The 18,496-nt window shown below is 41.8% G+C and overlaps 1 protein-coding gene and 1 pseudogene across 2 annotated transcripts in view; both read left to right on the forward strand.

The window, feature by feature from the left end:
* LOC147651547 (uncharacterized) overlaps positions 1 to 18,496 on the forward strand; it is an 80,884-nt gene that overhangs the window by 17,265 nt on the left and 45,123 nt on the right. The gene's annotated exons all lie outside the window — the stretch shown is intronic.
* The window catches only part of LOC147651548 (coiled-coil domain-containing protein 180-like), a 116,564-nt pseudogene that overhangs the window by 6,109 nt on the left and 91,959 nt on the right, over positions 1 to 18,496 (forward strand). Inside the window, exons 10-26 of the transcript XR_015273812.1 lie at positions 155 to 249; positions 682 to 795; positions 1,453 to 1,626; positions 2,144 to 2,259; positions 3,057 to 3,183; positions 3,660 to 3,723; positions 4,360 to 4,589; positions 5,142 to 5,359; positions 5,875 to 6,050; positions 7,153 to 7,333; positions 7,846 to 7,993; positions 8,263 to 8,407; positions 8,619 to 8,735; positions 12,525 to 12,647; positions 13,555 to 13,674; positions 16,143 to 16,376; positions 17,318 to 17,642. The product of XR_015273812.1 is annotated as a coiled-coil domain-containing protein 180-like (transcript). The remainder of the gene's footprint in view (positions 1 to 154; positions 250 to 681; positions 796 to 1,452; positions 1,627 to 2,143; positions 2,260 to 3,056; positions 3,184 to 3,659; positions 3,724 to 4,359; positions 4,590 to 5,141; positions 5,360 to 5,874; positions 6,051 to 7,152; positions 7,334 to 7,845; positions 7,994 to 8,262; positions 8,408 to 8,618; positions 8,736 to 12,524; positions 12,648 to 13,554; positions 13,675 to 16,142; positions 16,377 to 17,317; positions 17,643 to 18,496) is intronic.

Here is an 18,496-nt window from a genome sequence, read left to right on the forward strand (position 1 = left end):
CTTTTGATTGGTTGGTGGTGTCACAGTGGTGTGCAGACACTGCTGGCATCTGTCCCTGTGCTGAGATTCAGCACAGGGCTGCTGTCATGTTTCCTTTTCACACTGCACTGTGAAGTACAGGAATGTTGACCGTGGTCTGTTCCATATCATTCAGACACACCTAATGTGGAGTGCATGGAGAAAATGCGCATCCAGTATGAGCTGGTCCAGGACAAATGTCAGGAAAAAGTGCAGGTCTGCAAGGTGAGTGTCAGCTTTGGGTGTGGAAGTGATGGTACGATATGTCATTACAGTAAAATATGTTTGAGGATCCGCCAAACATTGAGATAACAAGTTTTTAACCTCTTACTCTGTTCAAAAGGTACTTGAAATGTGTAAAAGCTGTAACAAATGGCAGTAATGAAGGGGGTGCTGTCCTGCATTTACCTGGAGGATGCAAGGACCCTCAGCCTTTGTGCTAAATCCATCTTATCTTGGCAAAGAAATTCCACCTCTCTGCCTCAGTTTCTCCCTTTGTATCCAACTGAATTGTTTTGTTTACTAACGGAATGTGGGCTCTAGGAGGTTGAATCTTCCCTCTGTCCATTACAAGCAAATAAACACTAAGTTTAGCCATCTTCTCTGAAAGCCATGCAGTATTTCTTATATGCATGTGAATAATTTGCTATTCTTTTCACTTAGATGACCCTGTTGGATATTTGCACAGTAGAAGATGTTGAAATTGTGCATTCCAACATGCTCCAGATGACTGAGAAACTAAAACATAGGTTTGAAGAACAGCTGGAGCACATGAATGTGCGTCTATTACATTTATTTTTATCACTCCTTGGGATTAGTCCTTTCTTCCTGTGCTCCCACCTGCAATGCCTTCTGCATTGTAGGCTATTGATGTCACATTAGAAAGAGGTCCACAGTGTGACTAAGCACTACAAAGAAGCAAAGTTTGGTGTGGAAAAGCTTCCAGTGGAAGAATTCATAATTATTGTGTTTATTATTTGTAGTATAAATATATTGTATTTTTATTATAATTTATATCTGAAATGCATATGATAGAGATGAATGACGTATGGCCCACCCAGTCTGCCTTATGACAGAGGAATATATTTAAATGATCTCCCAAATGTCTTCCAATCTGATCTTTTGTGATTCTATATATAAAAATGACTGGGCAGTTGTTCCTGATGTGATAAATTGTAGAATGTGATTTGGTGCTTTATGATGCCAGAATAAACAGAAGTTTTGATACTCTCAGCTTGTACTACAAAAATCCACATTCTTACCCAGTTTACTTGGATTTTTCATTTTTTTTAACTCTCCAAGTAGAAGACACCATGTTGAATACCAGTCATGTAATTCCAGGCAGCCTTTTATCACGTTACATATCCTCTTACTCATTCATTTCACCTTCCAGCAGTTTAAAAAGAACTTGTTCACTTGAATGTTTTTCTTTAGAGTGATTTTAAGGAGATGGCTAAATGGCATGAGCAGCATTGTGAAGGCTTGTACAACTATGTTCAGGATGCCATGGCTCTCTGGGATGTCCATCAGCTCCAACTGTCCCAGCAGGAAGATGTACTTGAGAAGAAAGTAGATGAATGCAGATAGGAACAGGATAACATAATTCAGGTATAAACATAAAAACAAGGGTGTGCTGTAAAGAAAGGACTTCTTAATGCAAAGAACCCTCTGGAATTCAAAATAGCTGCTATAAAATTAAGAACATAATATCTGACTTTTGTATTGGAATTTCTACTTTTCAGTTTCATTCAGTCAAGTGCATTTTTGCTAACTCCTTGATTCACACTGAATGGACAGTCCTGTCTTATTCTTGATAGGGCAACAGTGTTAAGGATCACTGCTGCTTTCTGTATAAAGTGGCTGCAAGTTGCTATTATGGGATGTTGTGCAGGTATAGAGTCTGGTTGGATGCAAAGTTCTCATAGTTACAACAGCCAGCTTGGGATAGCAATGTCAGAGGTGTTTATTATCTAGGCAGATCTTCATGGGTGATGAGTTTTGCTAAGGTAGCTTCCCTTATTGGTGTAGAATATATGTACATAATTAACTTACTTGAATCCTAAATAGTAATGGAGATTTTAGTATCTACTAAACCATTATTACTAGCTTTTTCATGTGACCTTAGATGATGAAAGATAATCTGGATACAAGTTTGGAAAAAATGAAGATGGCAAGCTGTGAAGAAGAGCTGAAGCAATATTTGGAGAAAGCCCTTTCCTCTTTAGATCAAATTAGAACTAGGTATGAGTTTTGTATTGTAAACTTAAAAAGTAAAGCATATTTTAACGCTGGTTGTACTACTTAGGTCTTGTTTATGCTATTGTGTGAAGGTATGGGAAAAGACTGCTTTTTACTTCATGTAAGAATATAAAATAATGTACATATTGAACAAGGTTAAGGCAAATAATACCCACCGTTTAGGAATGGGACAAAGGGAGACTGCTATCATTCAAAAACCACACTCATTTGAGCAGTTAAAAGAAAGTCAGAGGTAACAGACCAAGTGAAAATACAAGTCCAGATGGCAGAAATGGAATGTAACCTATCTGAACATATACATAAATTCCCCATAATTATCTTTGTTTAGGAGACAAAGCAAATGCAAATGTAAATGAAAACAAGTGTGAACATTGATTTTTCTTGAATCAAGATGTAGCTTTATTTTCAAGTAAAAGGAAGATGGACCAGAAAGGCTCAGTCGCAGCTGAGCACAGTGCAGAACTAACATGGAAGACAATATTTTAACATCTTTTATGTAAGCAGTGTTTGTATGGTTCTCCATCCAAAAGGAAGGATGTAAAAGGCTTTACTATAAATATTTCTTAACTTTTGTGCATTTATTTATTTGTAATGAACTAATCTCTAACAAGCCAGAATGTGATTGTATTCAGTGTAAACAGGTCAATCGCAACATTTAGCCTAAAGGTTTTATGAGACTGATCAGAAGGTCAGATTTAGATTTAAAGGCACTGTAATCATACTGAATTTTATTTCTATACATACTTGAGTCTCTTCAACAGTGACCTTAAATTGGACAGGAATGAGACACTCAAGCAAATTGTAATGGATGAAGTAATGGCTTACCCAAAAGCTATTTTGTGGGAATTGATTTCTTATAGTATATCCATCAGCCAGCATTTTAGTGTGAAGGAAATCTCCAAACAGGTAAAAAGAAAATATCTACTGGTTTAGAACCTTATTAGTGTATTCATTTATCACTTTAGAGAAAATTTACCTTTAAAATCCAGATTATATAAATTATTATATATAATAATTATCCAGATTATATAAATATATTATTAAATATATTTTATATATTGTTTCAGCCATTGAATAAAGTGCTTTTGGTAGAGATAGCAGAGGGAAAACAAAACATTTCTCAGTCCTGCTTTTAACTCTGTCCTTGTTACAAACGGCATTTTAGCAAATTTCATTTGCCTTTTGAACAAAGAACTACAAGGTAATAGACTTAAAATAATCTATTTGAGTGTTACAGGTTCTTTAGATAGTAAGTGATCTATTCAAGACTATCATATCTTACTGAAATAGAAACATTTTGAGAAGGAATATGGGTTTCTTAGAAGCAAATCCATATTTTAAAACAGTGTGGCAGGTATTTTTTGTTGTTGTTTTGGTTTTAGGACTTGCAAGGCACGATAGACTCCACAGTTCAAGATCAAAATAATACCTCAACAATCCAAACAGGTATTTCTGCTTACTTGTTTTTCAATTTCTATTTCTTTGGACTGTAACCAGTAGAAGTCTGCTTTAATTGTAAGTAACTAGTTGAGGCTTCAGAAGCTGAACAAACAGAGGAGCAGCAAGCAGAGAGCATTGTGCAAGGAGAGGAAAATCAGATTATCCTGAGTTGGAAGGGAATTACAGGGATCATGAAAGTCCAGCTCTTGGCTTTGCACTGACATCCCAACAATCCCAACCTGTGCATCCCTGAGAGCATTGTCCAAATGTTTCTGGAGCTCTGGCAGCCTTGGGGCTGTGCCCATTCCCTGGGCAGCCTGTTCAGTGCCTACCACCCACTGAGGGAAGAACCTTTTCCTAGTACCTAGTCTAATCCTCCCCTGGCACAGCTCCAGGCATTCCCTTGGGTCCTGTCCCTGGTCACACAGAGCAGAAATTAAAGTTGCCCCTCTATTGCCTTCGAGAGGAGCTGCAGCCCCCAGTGAGGTGTGACCTCAGTCTCCTCTCTCCAGCTGAGCCAAATGCCCTCAGCCACTTGTATGGTTTCCACTCCAGAGCCTTCACTATCTCTGTGTTCCTCCTTTGGACTTCTCTAGCAGCTTTAGGTCTTTCTAACATTGTGGCATCCAAAATTACCCCCAGGGCTCAAAGCAAGGACATCCCAGCCCAGAGCAGAGCAGGACAATGGCCTCTCTCAAGTGGTGCCAGAAGATAGGGACAGTTGTCAAAAATCAGCTGGAGAAACAAACTTAACGGAGAAACAGGTGATCTTGGCACAGGAAATTACAGAAACAGAGGAAGAAGATGAGGAGAGTGTTCCTCATAAAAGTGAAGAAAATGAGCATGCAGAACAGGGACTAAGCATTATGCAGGTAAGTGAGCAAGAGAATACATTTGAAAGTGAAGGCAGTCTTGACCAAAATAAGGAGGAATAGGAAGTCTTTTTGCTGAGAATGAATGGAAAGTCCTTTTTTGCTTAGTTTGTATACAAAGCACCCAGGGCTCTAGATCCTTTTATGGGAAAATGGAGAGTATAAAACAGTTCACAACCATTCTTTTTGATAATTTTTCATAAGTTTTTTTCTAATCTGTCTTTCATCACAGTGTTCTCAGCCTGTAGTGAATGATTTAAGCTAAGTATTTGTACCTATGTATTAGTTTTTCCGTTTCCATGAATTAATACCATAACGAAAATGTTTTCAAACATTGTTGACTCTGCCTATGTCTTGCTGGCATATATATAAATAAATATATAAATATATAAATATACAAATATATAAATATTGCCAGCACTGTGTAAATGTCCAAATTAAGAATGAGAACATTATTCTAAATATCCTGAGGATTCCTAGACTAGCTGGTGCGCTGTTAATTCTATGCTGATACCTTTAAAAGTAACGTGATAATTTCCCACTGTTTCCCAGTCAGCATCCAAGAGCAGCGAGGCAGAAAGTGCTGAAATTGCCACGGAGATTTTCTCCACTGCTAGTGGAAACACTTTTACTGTTCTTGGAGTTGAAGAGGCAGGAAAGACTGACATCACAGAGAGTTACCTTACAAGTTTTGAAAAAGAAGAATCCCTTCCTATGTATCTGAAATATGTACTTCTCACAGAAGCCATGTTTGTCAAGCTGAAGGAAAGGTAAGTAGAAAACAAATTCTGTTCTTTCCCTTTATGTAACACACAAATTGCAGCTGCTTAGAAGAAACATTAGACTACAGAGGAAAAGTTATCTAATTAGTGTTGTATAATTAGATATTTATATTGTTAGCTATTTAATTATAAAATTGATTGTACAATTATTACATTATTCCACTTTTGAAATTCATACAAATATGATAAAAAGTTTATATTGCTTTGTATCCATGGCTGTCAAAGTACCATGAAAACATTTACCTTTACAGAATATTCATCATTTAAGGAAAATTATTTAGTGAGACAAGTAATTTGCCCAAATTCCCTGCAAAGCCTTGAAGGTAAAATGCCTGGTACTCAGTAATATGCAGCTAGCTCAAAAATTCTACCAGTATTATGCAAATGGTACTGAAACCATACCTTCCTATAGCCAGAAGTTAAATTCTTAGAAATTATGTATTTAATAAATTCTTACTTATTATTTGCTGTTCCTCACCATAATATTTCTTCTTCAACCATAGGATTCGCCTCTGCTTTTTTGAGCACTTGGAGAAATGGTTTGCAGAATCCTTGTCAAACTCCTATGTCTTTGTAGCTACCAGGAAAGAGGAGCTGAATTCAAAACTTCTGCTGCATCTTAAGTTGCATCAAGGAAAGCAGGAGGATATACAGACAAAAATCTACAATGTTCGAGCTGGTATTGACTTTTTTTTTGTATTCTGAGCATCACATGTGTTCCTAACATGATGGTCCTAAGTGGGCCAAAATCTGTTTCAGCACTAGTTGACTTAGTAGTAGAAGACAATAGAAAGCAGTTGGCTGTCAAGAATTCCCAGTATATTATGTTACTTACATATTTTTAAAATGATATTTCTTTTCTAGAGCTCTTCCTGGTTTGTGCTGTGTTATTTTTGGAAAAATAGACAGTAGTGCCTTGATTAACAACTGGATTGCAGAAGATACTGAACATTCTATTGTCAATGTTTGTGAATTCTCATCCACCTTGAAATTATTTAACAAGAGTCTGTGCTGTACAAAAAATATTTTAAAAGTATTGCAGGAAAAGAAATTAGCAAGTTGGGAGAGCCAAAATGTCAGGGCCAAGCTTCTGAAAACATGAGAGGGAGGATTTAACTCTGTGAAATATCATTGAGCAGCTACAGAGCATCGTCTAATTAAAACTCTTTTTGCATAGGAAGTGTCAAGTTTTTATGGTGAGAAAAAGGGATTTTAGACAGGTTTCTTGGTCTTTAACACATAAGCAAAAAATTCTGCTTTTGGAGAGCAGGCAAATAATTTTTCAATTTCCCTTTTTCTGCAAAGAGGACAGGTGCTTCTTCTGGCAGCTTTCTTCAGGTGGTTGCCTGGCTCTTGATTTATCCAGCTATCATTCTGGAAGAGAGACCAAAACTGACTTTTTTCCTTCCCTCACAAAACTAGGAAAAGTGGATGATTTTCCATTAAAAAATATGGCCATTGGTTTTGTTACGAGACTGAGAACAGAGAGATAAATGGAGATGTCAGCAATGACCAAAACTAAAGGAAAAAGAATGCTTGGAGCAGACAAGAGACACATGTGGTTTGAATGGATTAGGAGCTGTTAAGGATCTGTGTCTTACACAGAAGAAAAGTCAAAGAAACCAAATGGAATGTATTTAATTTGTATATTTCAGCTACTATGAGGTATGGCTTTGTTTTATTTTGCTGCTGCTGCTGCTGGTCACAGGTTGACTGGGCATAGTGATAGTTCACAGTAAACAGGGAATAATGTTCCTGTTGTAAAGTTCCTTTCTTCTCAGAGGAACTGTCACTTCACAAAGAGCATCTTGAGCGCCACTGTGCAGTACTGGCAGAAGGCCTGGAAAAGGAGAGAGCTGAATTCCTCAGATTTTCAGACCAGCTGAATAACCTCAACACACACTTCAATTCCCGAGTCAGTCACTTGGAGTTTGAGTTGCTCCACGCTCCTGTGACTGAGCAGTAAGTGTGCCACTGCTGTTGCTGTGAATCTCCCTAGTTAAATACTCCTGATTTCTGTCTGAGGTGTTTATGGTTTGCATTCTGAACCTGTTCTTTCATATGTTATTGCTCTTCAATGAAGACTACTTGATAAAACTTGAAAACATGTAAAGAATTTCATTCTCTTGCCCTGAAGAAATTAAAATCAGGACTGAACACCTGGAAATTTTCATCTGACAGTCTTTAAGTAGAAAAGATGTTTCATTGGTTTAGATTTTATCCAGTTTACTGAACATGCACTGTAAGAGCAGCTGACTAATTGTTTTTGAAGAAAAAGATGCAATAGTATCAGCTGTTGCTGATACCTTCCATGGGTTCATCCAAACCATCCCAACTTGGGGAGCTGCTTTGAGAGTCATAAATCACTTCTGAGTCCTCAGATTTGCTCATGTCTTTACAGCCAGCAGTTGTTGAATCATTGTGTTGTGTTCCTTTTCAGACATCTTTCCTTATCTTTTATTATTTGCTGTTAGGTCAGCTTCTTCCAGCAACAATCTGGAATCAGAGCTCCAGAACCACCTGGAGTCCATCAGGGTTACTGTGAGAAGTTACCAGCAGCACTTGGAGGAAGCATTAGGAAAATTAAGGGATTCAAATGTGGATTTTTCTCAAAAGTTGCAGGTATATAGATTTCATAGAAGTGTTGTTTATAAATGGTGACCGAGTTCTGGGAATCAGCGTTTGTTGAATAGGCAGAAGAGTAAAAGTAAATTTTATTTTGTTATTCATCTAGGTTCCCATTTAAAAAAATAAATGCATCTTGTTAAACCACAATTATTATGCTGTTTTCATCACATTTGTGTTGATATATATGTTTCAGGGCTGTTGAGCTGAAACAGTCTTGGGGAAAAAGATGACTCACAGCCAATTGTTTTTATGTTTGCTTTCAGATTATTTTCAGAGGTCGGTAACTTTTCTTCTGAGGAGGTAAAGTTTTTCAGCAAGTGTCTTCAGAAAGAAAGTAAAGAAATTGACTCCTTTGAAAGTTCAGTCAAAACAGATGTGGAGCAAATAAAATCGAGCTGCTTGGAGCAGGTATGCAGAATTACATTATTTCAAATTATGTTTTCTGTTGACATATTTGATGGGATTTGCAGTCAGCCTGCTTTCAGATTAGAACTGTAAATCTGTTCTGTTTGGCAATTACATGATGGAAAAAATTAGTAAAAATGGCAAGGTCTATCACTTAAGTTTTAAAAAGTGAAAAATTATCTTGTTCTGTCTTTTGTTTCTGACATTCTTAAAGGCTACAGAACTTTTCAAGCAGTCTCAAAAAAGGTTTGCTTCTCTCTCTCTGAGTCGAGCCTTTATGAGGAAGGTCCCTCAATCTTTGAGGAGGTTACGACAGCAAATCAAATCAGAGGTACATACAGAAACATCAGAACTTTGCTTAAATTCGTTATAATAATTTTCTTTTTTATACCTTTGAGGAGATTTTGGCTGAATTCATAGTGGACAAATATTACATTATTTTTATGTTGATTTCAAACCTGTTTTCTATCTATCTGCTATTTTCAGCAGTCACTATCTGCTGAAAAGCTTATTTTTAATAGTGCTGACACTGTGCTGGCACGCTATGGCCTTGCAGCACATTGAGTGTATACATGTCGGAGAAGGGAGACGCAGACACCAGATGGTCGTCAAGCAAATCTCGTTTATTGATCATTACACTCGTGTTTAAATACATGATTTAATTCGCTCATACATATTGCAAAAGTATAGCTCATCATTGGTTATTCTGCTATCTATGTCACTACGGTACATAGCTATGTGCTTCTGCATTCTTGCGGTTACCAGACCGTCCCTGGTTCTTCTTTCTCGTTCTGTTTGCCACATTCTTGTTCTCCTCCCCATATCTCAAGGGCAATCCGTCCTTGAGACTGCCTCTGCACTAGTGGTGTTTTATCTCTAGCAAGTTTGTACAGTCATGGCCTTTCTCGCTTAACCATTCTGCCACAAAAGTCTCCACACTTCCCCCGTTTTCTTTTTGGATTGTGTAAGAGCGCCGAGAAGATGTTCTGAGGTATTCCATATGGTAAGGTCAATGGGCAAGTCAATATCGCGACGGGAAACAAAACCTACTTCTATACACTGGAGAATATCTTTGATTGCTTTGTTCTGTTGAGGGGAAATCGTGACAGGCGAACTGGGATCTGTTCCCTTCAACAGTGGGCGAAGGCAGTTTAGTAAGGTGTTTGGGATGCCAACTATGGGTTTCAACCATTGAAGATCACCAAGTAGGCGTTGCACGTCATTTAAAGTGACAATTTTTGTTGAGAGCTGCAGTTTTTGTGGACGCACAATTTGATTGGTAATAGTCCATCCCAGGTACTTCCAAGGTGCGGTCTGTTGTATTTTTTCTTTTTTGGTCTGCTGTTTAAGTCCATTGTGAGCATGGCTATCCCTGATGATCCAAATCCTTGATTATTCCGAGGGCCTTGCATCAATGTTTGAATGCCTTTGGTTGTTTGTGGCAGTGGTATAAATTGGGCAATGCGTTGACCAGCTTCAACAGTAATTGAAGGGTAGTGTGTTTATGCCATAATTTGTATCTCTCCGGTATAGTCCGCATCTATGACTCCAGGTAAAACAAATAGGCCCATCACAGAAATCGAGGAGCGCCCCAATAAAAGTCCTCCATATACTTGTCCCCTAATCTTTATTGGGCTGTAAACTCCCGTAGGAATTCGAACAGGGTGCGTTGTCATCAGCGTTGTTTTCACTGCTGCTGCCAAGTCAAGTCCCAAGCTCCCGGCAGTGGCTGGTTGTAGACACGAGGTGGCGCTGAACAATTTTGGCACCAGACCCCAGTCGCGCGGCATTGTCGCCTCATGTGCCCTCCTCCTCCACAGCGGTAGCATTTCATGGAAGGGGGCTTCTGGGTCGCAGCCGCGGTTGCCGCTGCTGGAGCGCGGAGCGGAGCAAGAGCAGCTAACACTTGTGTCTGTGTACTTTCTGCCTGTTTCTGTAACCCCTCTCCTAATGCTTTAATGGCATTCACTAGGAATGCTTGTTGCCCTGTTGGTTGTAATGCCATTTTTTCTAAGGCTTCCTCAATCGTCCAATTAGCCCCCAGGGTCAACAGAACTCTTTTAGTAGTCTCGTTACTATTCTGCAAGGCACACTGTTTAAGCAAAGCCCCTCGCATATACTCAGGGACCCCTGCTCGTTCTATAGCGGTAGCAGCCCTATCAACAAAGTCTCCAAAAGACTCCTCTCTCCCTTGTTTGATTCCCATATACATGGGAACTCCTGAACTATCTTTCACCTGACTGATAGCAACTCTAACCAGACGCATAGCTTCCCTAACTTTGTCTGGTCCGGAAATCATCTGAGCCTCGGTTCTTCTATAATTTCCTAATCCCATCATCTCTTCCACTGTAATTCCCTGTAACGGATCACCGGGTCCTCTTTGAACTCCAACCGACTCTTGAACTAAAGCTTGCCAATGTGCGTTAAACAGCAGCTGCTGATGTTGAGTAAACATCAGTTTCACAATGCTTCTACAGTCATTGACAGTTAGCAAATGCGTATCAAATATGTAGTCTATCATTTGTTTAGCTGGTTCACTCTTAAATCCAAATTGACTCACTGTCTGTCGCAGCTGAGCTAACAACTTCTAATCAAGAGGTGTATAGGTCCCTAACTGAACAGCTTGTCCTTGTTGGTTTACCCCCGGGGTGTAAACTACAGGCAGAGCCCACGTCCTCGCCGCCTCCACGGTGACTTCATCCCCACTCTCTAGCCCATGCTTAGCCAATGCGTTCCATGCTTCTCCCCTCTGTCTAGCCATTTCCTCCCACAGGTCACTCTCTGCCACAGGGACAGGATCTGGCTCTGGCGGAGATTGTGAACTACGCATTCCAGGCTTAACAGATTGGGCTGAAGGGTCCTTAATATCAGAGGTGGCTACGACAGGCACTTCAACGTCCTCTGTGGACTCATTGAGAGGGGGTGCTGAGGGCCAAGCACAATCATCTGTGCCCAAACTGCTAGAAGCAGGTATAATTACTTGGGAGACACTTGGTGCTAAAGGTTCATGATCTCCATACCGTGCATTCCTTTTATAGGCTTCTACTGCTTGCTGAGCCGCTCTTTTTTCTGCCTGATGTTTCAATAGAGTATTATGCACAACTCGCCAAATTTTTCTTAACTTTATTGCTGTTTTATCTTCTTCTAAGACTGCTTCACACAACACATCTCCTAACTTACGCCACTCACTCAATTCATGTACCGTGTGCGGGTTGGAAAAACAACCCTTCGCGTGACCCCATGCTAGCAATCCCGGTACGTCTTTTCTAGGATTTATGTCTCTAACCCCCAGCTTATCTAATAACCCCAAAAATAAATCATATGCTGCTTGCCTGTCCATTTTTGTTGTCAGCGCTGTTGCACCTCTCCGGCTCCGGCAGCACGTATGGCTCAAGACCACCGATGTAGTCCTTGAGGGTGCTTTCCCTTCGTCGTTTAGCACCGACCCGGGTGCCTCAGGTCCCAACACTACTTCACCGACCGTGGCGTGTTCTCTCCCCCGCTTTCTTCTCAGCAGGGGGTCGTCGTCGGGGTCACCATTTGTCGGAGAAGGGAGACGCAGACACCAGGTGGTCGTCAAGCAAATCTCGTTTATTGATCATTACACTCGTGTTTAAATACATGATTTAATTAGCTCATACATATTGCAAAAGTATAGCTCATCATTGGTTATTCTGCTATCTATGTCACTACGGTACATAGCTATGTGCTTCTGCATTCTTGCGGTTACCAGACCGTCCCTGGTTCTTCTTTCTCGTTCTGTTTGCCACATTCTTGTTCTCCTCCCCATATCTCAAGGGCAATCCGTCCTTGAGACTGCCTCTGCACTAGTGGTGTTTTATCTCTAGCAAGTTTGTACAGTCATGGCCTTTCTCGCCTAACCATTCTGCCACAAAAGTCTCCACATATACATCTGAATTCACCAGCATTTTTGTGTGGTGCAGAAAACAACGTGAAGCATTGCTTTTGTGAATTACTGTTTTCAGCTTCTCCTCTGAGTACCAGGGATTTTTAACCAGTTTTTATCAGTGGTTCTAATGGTCTAATGGTAATGAAAGTGGAGCCTCTGAAACTCCTGTGGATGGGGACTTTACTTCTCTGGTGTTTGCTTCTGCTTTAGGTAGCGAATTCCAATTTGCAGTCAGCCACATGAAAGTCTTACCTGGAAAAGCTCCAGCAGAAGAGAGATGCTTATGTTCGTTCTACTGCAGATAAAGAAGTAACTTTTAATCAGCATAAAATGGTACTTAATTTGATTTGTTATTAATCGTTATTAATTTGGTAAAAAGTAGTATTTTTGAGGAAGACTTACGTTTCCTCATATTTGGGGCTGGGCAGGAACACAGAATTTTTGCTCAGAAAGATCCTTGTCCTGGATTCAGCTGGGATGGAGTTAATTTCTTCTCAGTAGCTGTTGCAGTGTTGTGTTTTGGGTTCAGAATGAGAATGGTGTTGATAAATCAGTTTTTGCTAAGTTGTACTTATCCTAAGTCAAGGACTTTTTTTCCTTGTCTCCTGCTCTGCCACTGAGGGGGTTCACAAAGGAAACTGGGAGGGAGCATAGCTGAGACAGGTGACCCAAACTGGCCAAAGGGATATTGCAGCCCATGGGATGTCACATCCAGTCTGTAAACTGGGAGAGTTATCTGGGAGGGGCAGTCTGGGTTCAGGAAGGGGCTCTGGCATCGGTCAGCAGGTGGTGATGGTGTTGTGCATCACTTGTTTTTCACTTACTATTATTGTTATTATTGCTGTTGTTACTATTATTATTATTACTATATATTTATTTACCATTATCACTGTATTTCACTTTACTTTCAATTATTAAACTGTTCTTATCTCAATATACATGTTGGCCTTTGATTCTGCTCCTCATTTCACCAGGGCAAGGAGGGAGAGAAGGAGGGTTGAGTTGTGCAGTGCTTAATTTCTAGCTGGGTTTAAAAGCACCATAGTCCTTTTTGGACACCCTGTTTTCCTGTTTACCAAACCAAAACCTCAGCCTCGTATACAATCTCATTTCTTCCATGTATGTGTACATAAACTGGTGGCAGAACAGAGGCAAATATGTTGTTTGCAAGAGTCAGCATGTTTGAAAAGGTTAGAACAGTTAGTTTAGTAAATACCATCTGTCTCACCATCTTTTTCAGGCTTTAACTTCTGAAAAGTTGTATGATTTTGCCAGAGAGGTGTTGGAACAGCTGAAAAAGAGGAGCAAGTATCTTGACTGCTTCTTAGTAAAAGCAAAGATTCCACATGCCACTCTAAGATAACATTCACCTTCTCTATTTCCTTTAATATTAAGAGAATTTTCCTGTGTACATACTTTAATGGCTTTTCAGAATCTGTGCTTTGAATTTTCAAATGAAAAAAGAATCTGCATTATGCCAAGATGTCAGAGACACTGTAACATTAGGACAGCCTTTTTAAGAGGCTGAGTAAATCACCAAGTCTACAGAACGCTGAAAGAGATGCATGGCATTGCAGTGAGTTGCTCAGTTCTTCACAAGAGTTTGTTTTCAAGGTGTAACACTATTCAGAGGTACATATTTCACAGGTTTCTTTTTTTTTTTTTTAAATCCCAGATGTGTCCTGAAGGGATTTTGTTTTTATCAAATGGGGTTTTGTAGGAGACGCTTTCTGGGGACGGTCAGAGACACGGCAAAGACCTCTATAATCGAGTTAAGTGTTAGAAGTTTATTTCAGGGCATGGGGTAGAGAGGTAGAGAGAGAGAGCAAGAGAGAAAAAAGAGAGAGCGAAAAGAGAGAGAAAAGAGCGCGAGCTCTTCTATACCACTACTTATATAACCTATACCTTTGAATATTCTATTCCTTAACTAACCAATCTTTCTAAGTATACTAATATAGTAACATTTGTGTACAACCTATAGAAATCGCTATTTTTGCATATTTTTAGTTATCTCAGGGTCCTTCAGACCTTTCCTTATAAGGCTGGGATGAGGGGTCTCAGCTTGGTTTTATTGCAGGAAAGAATGTGTTCTGGCATACCAGCCCGGTTGGTTTCTTTGAATTATTCAAACCGTGCTATCATTTGTATTTCTTCCTTAGCCTTTCTGGCTACAAAATCATATTTATAATTTCTTTCTAATTCTACCTTCCCAACATCTCCCCCGTTTTGTCTATGAATAACTAAGATATTAGATACGGTTCTACTCATTAGTTTCTGCATGCATTGGAGTATACAAGGTATAGCTATTAAAACTACAATTATCACTATACTGATTAAAACAAAAAGATAAAAACAACATGCACTTGGGTAAACGACAGAACTCCATTTTTTTTTTTGAGCTGCTTCTGGTAGATCACTTTCTTCTTGAAGATTCTGCGTAGATCAGGCTTGAGCGTCTGCTTCTTGGCTCTTTTTTGCAGGTTCACTGGCTGGTGTGGAGGTTTCAGCAGACTTCGATGTGCAGTAGGGTTTCAGTGAGCTTTTGATCTCGTGCCTCTGCTTGAGCCGCGATTACTGCAGCTTGTGATGTTTGTGCTAAAAGAGTTTTTTCTAGCTTCTCCCCTAAGGTTCTCCCCAATTCAGTTGCTTGAATTGCTGCTACATGTTGTGGACTTCCTATTTTGTTACAAGCGTCTATCATTTCTGGCACTGTTGGCTTTTCTTTTCCCAGGGCTTTGATCACCTTCTTACATTCGGCATTAGCATTATTTTCGATAATGTCCCGTATCATAATTGGACGGGCTATATCATCACCACACTGGCGTTCAGCAGCTTGAATTACACGATCCACAAATGTTGTTAATGGCTCAGAGGCTTCTTGGCTAATAAGGTTATAAGCTTTTTCATTTCGGTCATCTGGAGGTTCACCTGTGAGCTTTGACAGGGTGAGAGCACGCAAATCTGGATCATTACTACGTCTATAATTGTCCAATACATTTCTGAGTAGTCTCTTCCATTTCAATTCCCATAGCATAAATTGCGAATCTGTAAGGGTAATGCTAGCAAGATTTTTGCAGTCATTGGGTGTGAGAGTATGCTCTTCTAGTGTACTTTTCAGCAGTTGTTTAAAATATGGAGAGCAAATGCCACTGTCCTTTATCGCTTTTCGCAGTTCTTTTATCTCCTGGGGTGGAATAGCTGTCCATGTTCTTGGACCGCCCGCCTGCTGACTAAATAACACCGGCATTGCTAGGGGGTTTATGTTTTCTTCTTTGCAAATTTGTCTTTTGACTTCCAGCCAGTTTGTAAGTTGGCTATCATCATAACATTCTTGGGAATTTATGTGTAGTGGAGCTTCGGATTTTACAATCTCACTTTGAAGTGGTAAAGTCAGGGGATTAGCTGTTGCATGCATAGAATAGTTCACTGTCTCTCCTGTATTTATTAATGCAGATACTGTGTTAGAAATTCCCCCTTCCTTTTGTACCTTTTGTGTAGCCAGGTGTAGCGGCGGCCTTGTAGTTGTAGTGTCGGCTGACAGCAGCTGCGATAGGGGACGGTCAGGGGGCAGAACGGGGTGCTGGACTTGCGGATAAGCCTCTGGGAGCTGCGGCACGGCCGGGGGCAGGGAAGCAGGTTTCGGTTGTTCGCAGTTATAATACGCGGGGGCATCTGACAGCGAAGCGGCAGTTCTTGGTGATATTACAGCCGGGTCTGGTAGAGGATCGGGGGGATACACAGGACCAGACGCTGGCGGGAGTAGCACGGTGTTTTGTGACCGTGTGGAAACCTGTGGCTGACACTGCGTTTGTGTAAGTTCCGGTCCAGGGTCGGTGGTGGCGGCTCTCGTGGCAGACAGAACCGGGACCTGCTGCGGCTCGGGACCACGTGGCCAGAGAGAAACAGCAGAAGGAGCTGAGGGGCCCGGGGTGGACCGGGCAGCGGAGGCTGGAACGTCTACGGGTCGCGGCAAAACGGGAGGCGGAGAAAAATGAAACAACGAGATCGAGGCAGCAGTGGTCTGTGTCGGCTCAGGGGCCGGGGTGTGACCCGCTGCTGCCGGCGGGGCTGACTCCGCGGTGACAGGAGGTAGTGGGAGAGTTAGGGAAGAGGCTGAAGTGTGATTTTGTAGCGCAGATAGAATATAGGCGGTAGCCGCGATGACGGCCGCAGGGTGCAGCGGGGGAGGAGCGGGAGATTCTCCGGTGGGGAGGAGGGGTGGTGGAGTTGAGGCGACAGCACCGACGGGGGGAGGAGCCACGATGACATCGCTGGGCGGAGGCGCAGGGGCGGAGTCAAGGGGCGGGGTCGCACCGGTGACGGGAGCGGGAGGGGCGGGGTGCAGCGCGAGGGCAGAGCCGGGGGTGGGCAGCGCGGGGGTTGTGACAGCGGAGACGGGGTTTCTTGAGGGAGCGGGGAGCTCGCCGCTTGCCACACTGGGGGCGGGAACAGTATCGGGAGGGGGAGGGGGAGCAGGGGCGGGGGCCGCAGGGTCCGCCGAGGGGGATGGGGTCACCGGAACAGATTGCGAAATCACGGGGGCTGGGGGGGGTGGGGAAGGGACGCGCGGAACTGCGGAGGCCGGAGTCGCTGAGTTTCGGGGGGCCGGAACGGGCCTGGCCACGTTTCGGGTCTCCGTGGCCAGGGACAAACGCGTAGTAGGGACCGGATCCGACGCGACAGCCACTGATGGTTGTTGCTTATTATGAAAGAGTTCTACGAGGGTTCTGCACGCTGGGACCAGCTGCGCGGCAGTCATATCGCGGTGTGAGATATTATTAAAGAGTTTAATACCGACCGTGTCCCAAAAATCTCTAGTAAATACAGCTGAACGGTCAGCGTTGGGGAAGTTAAGTAGAGTCCATTCTAAAAGATCTTTTAGCTCTTGTTTCGGTAAATTATTGGACTCAGAGCGTAATAAATGTTTTAGTCGCTTATAGAGGTCTCTGTCGTGAATAGAGTAAGATTGTCCCATGATTAAAACTTGTGCGCACTAACCTCAGTACCGGAGAAAACAGCGTATCCAATCCCAGCTTCTCGTGGGGGCTGGCCAGGCTCCCCTGCTGCGGCTCCAGACGCTGCTTTTCGGGTTCCTTCACCAAGCTCCGCTTCTAGCTGTTGCTTTGCAACACTGCAGCGAGCTCAGAACCCCTTTCCAGCACAGCACCAAGCGGTGCCAGGCACCTCGCTGTGCTCCAATCCCGGGGCTGAGTCTCCCAGAGCTCCAAAAGGCACCGATCCTCAGCGTCTCTGGACTCAGGAACTCCCCTTGCAACTTTAAAGAGCTTCGGCCCAACTCGCTGCTAAGCAGCGTGGTCCTTGCTCACGGTACTGGGAAAGCAGGCACGACAGATAAGTGTTAGTTACCGTCCATGAGGGTCTCTTACAGCTGAAGAAAACGATCTGCTCCTGCCTGGCTCGCCAATCTGTAGGAGACGCTTTCTGGGGACGGTCAGAGACACGGCAAAGACCTCTATAATCGAGTTAAGTGTTAGAAGTTTATTTCAGGGCATGGGGTAGAGAGGTAGAGAGAGAGAGCAAGAGAGAAAAAAGAGAGAGCGAAAAGAGAGAGAAAAGAGCGCGAGCTCTTCTATACCACTACTTATATAACCTATACCTTTGAATATTCTATTCCTTAACTAACCAATCTTTCTAAGTATACTAATATAGTAACATTTGTGTACAACCTATAGAAATCGCTATTTTTGCATATTTTTAGTTATCTCAGGGTCCTTCAGACCTTTCCTTATAAGGCTGGGATGAGGGGTCTCAGCTTGGTTTTATTGCAGGAAAGAATGTGTTCTGGCATACCAGCCCGGTTGGTTTCTTTGAATTATTCAAACCGTGCTATCATTTGTATTTCTTCCTTAGCCTTTCTGGCTACAAAATCATATTTATAATTTCTTTCTAATTCTACCTTCCCAACAGGGTTTGTTTTCTTTCCTCCCTTTTCTGGAAATTCTGTCTTTATTTTGTAATCTCAGTGGATCATTGTTTTAAGAGTATATCCTTAAATACTGTTTATGATGATTATGAGAACCTACTCTTAACTGCTTAGAAGTGTTTTAGAGCTGTGTAGCTGTAACAACATCGCTGACAAAAAATTTACTTTAGCCTGTGAAGCAAGATACTGTCCATTTAGAAAATCTGCTTTAGTGGCCGGTCATTACATGGAATGCTTT

The sequence above is a fragment of the Cyanistes caeruleus genome, chromosome 9, assembly GCF_971803275.1.
Source record: "Cyanistes caeruleus chromosome 9, bCyaCae1.hap1.1, whole genome shotgun sequence".
NCBI classification, from domain to species: domain Eukaryota; kingdom Metazoa; phylum Chordata; class Aves; order Passeriformes; family Paridae; genus Cyanistes; species Cyanistes caeruleus.